We start from the raw sequence: 2571 nt of genomic DNA on the forward strand, positions 1-2571 counted from the left end.
CACTGCTGAGTGCCGGGGGAGGAAGGAGCGAGGCGGCGGGGTGAACCACGCGCGGCGCGGGGGGGAGACCGAACCATCGCGAGGAGGGGGGCGGTGGCTGTGCCGCTGCGGAACTGCGGGGGGCGGTGCGGAGCGCCCCACAGGGGGGGTTTCCAGCTGCCAGGGCAGCGCGGGGAGGTGGGAAAGCGCTCGTTAAGAAAAAGTGAGGGAAAGGAGTGAGGTAGTCGCCACATCCATCCCTGCTTTCTTTGTGCCCCAGAGCCGTGGCGCCGGCATAGGACGCTTCCGCTGTCCCACAGGGCCCAGGCTGGTGGCCGTCCCCATTCCCGTGTCCCTACTGCCAGCTGTCCCAGGCGTTGGGCCATGGATGCCACCAAGCCCAGAGGCCCACGGGTGCATCTGTCTCTGAGGGCTGGAGGCAGAGCCGAGCCTGAAGGCAGGCACGTGCCCTGCGTGGCATGCGAGGACACAGCATGTTAAATGCCTCTTTAAGACTGCTTTTTTTTTTCCTTCTTCTAACTGGCTGATCCCAGCCCAAATGTTCCCATTCCTCCGGGTGATCGCACGCACGTACAGGACGGCTTTCCCCTCGTGCAGCGCTGTTCCACCAGGCACCGTGCTCTGCTCCAGGCTCAGCTGTCTGCGGGGAGTGAGGACCAAGGGCTGCGCGTGCTCCTCGCGAACACTCGGGGCATTGTCAGAGGGCAGACAGGGGGCTGGGGCGGAATACAAGGGCCTTTTCCTTCTTTTCCTTGTTTTCTGGAGCAAAACCTGTGCCAACGCTGCCTGCTCGGGACTTGCTTTCTCCACTGATCCCGGGCCCAGGCCCCAGGCACCCTTTAGCAGGAGAGGAAGGGACACTTCCCCTCGTTATCCGAGGGCATAGAACCCAGTGCAGCTGGCATCCTCTTTTTGGTGGTGCTGTGTGTCTGCTGGAGCTTGAAGCTGGCTGGGAACAAAGGGAAGAGCTTCCCAGCCAGGATAAGCAGGGGCTCTTCCAGCAGCCTGCCCAGCAGCACCATTGATGTCAGCAGGAAATTTCATCCCAGAGATTAAGGGCTGAGCCACTAGCTGAACAGTGTTGTTTGAAGCTGGAGGGGGGAGCGGGGCTCAGGGCAAGCAGCACTGCCACCGATTCTGGAGAGCCCCCGGGCCTGGAGGCTTGCAGGGGCAACATCAGCAGCAGACCGTCCTCTGAGTCCAGGCAGCCTCACGGGTCACACGCACACAAAGCATGGCAACACTCGAGCCAGCGCCCGTCCCACTTTCTACAGGGCTGCGCTGGAGCTGTCTGCCGGCTGCAGCCACTGGCACAGCTCCAGGCCCTGCTCCACATGGGGTGATTTGACACAGCACTGGGAGGTCTGAGCAGCGCGCAGGGCTTGACTGCAGACAGCTGTGTGAGCATCACTGCGAACACACTCCTGGGGAGCACTGCTTGTGCCTGGGTGCAAGCCCTGTTCCGGAGGGACATCAAATACGTGACTTATTCCCTCCAGCTGCTGGGTGGAAACAAAACCCCCACATAACGCACACACAGCACAACAGAGGCTGTCATTCTGCAGGCTGTCACGCAGGAGGGGGGCTGTCCCCTGTCCTCCCCCACCAGCAACGTACCAGAAAGCAGAGTGACTTGTGGTGCTCCAGTAAAAACATGTAGGGAAACTGGGTGTAGGACTGTAGCCAGCAATCCTCTGCCAGCAGCTACTGGGGAGTGAGGTTTGCTTTTACATTTCACAAGTGACTGATGAACCCCGGAATGGGGATGTGCAGTGGGCAGGCCACTGTGCAAGGCACTGCAGTGGGACCGAGGGAGGTGCTGGGGGAATAGAACACCCCCAGCTTGAAGAAGCTGCTGTCAAGGAAGTTTCTGAAAGGGATGTAGAGCTGGTGCCCTTTGCTGGATAGCAGGCGCATGTGTTTAACGTGGTCCTACTGCTTATAGGTCTCAATCTCAGTAGTATGGGCAAGCCACAAGCTTACCAACGCAGCCTGCATCCTGCAGGGGCAGGGAACAGCATGGCACAGTGCCTCAGCCCTTTCCCCACCCATCCCATGCTTTACAGCTCCCTGAGGTCTCACATGCCCACATGTCCCCCCAGTTCCTGCTGTTGAAGGAAGGCCGTGGCCATGGCAGGTGAAGCTGGCTGGGCGCCTGACACGCAGCCCATCTTTCAGAGGACAGCAGCATGCCCGTGCATAAAGCACTTCCTTCTGCTCAGCAAATTCGTCAGGGTACCGGTTCTCAGAGTGAAGGCTATTATATGGAGCGACGCGTTGCAACCCTTGTGTGTAAGGTCTTCTTTTGGAAACCCATTGGACACGTTTGGGGGAACATGCACGGTATGCTGGGCTGGTGATGGATGCACAGGAGTAGGTTCAAACGTTGGGTGGAGGATGGCACAGAGTGCCCTCACCTGCCCCTCCTTGAGGGGGGGGCCGGGCAGAACGTGCGGCCAACGGTTCCCCCCCACCCCCCGCCGCGCACCGCCTACGTGCGCCCCGACACTGCCCTGATGGCCCGGCCCCGCGGAGCGTACCATGGGCCGGGCGGGGGCGGGCGGGGGCCGG

Source organism: Numida meleagris, chromosome 6 (genome assembly GCF_002078875.1).
Source record: "Numida meleagris isolate 19003 breed g44 Domestic line chromosome 6, NumMel1.0, whole genome shotgun sequence".
In the NCBI taxonomy this organism is placed as follows: domain Eukaryota; kingdom Metazoa; phylum Chordata; class Aves; order Galliformes; family Numididae; genus Numida; species Numida meleagris.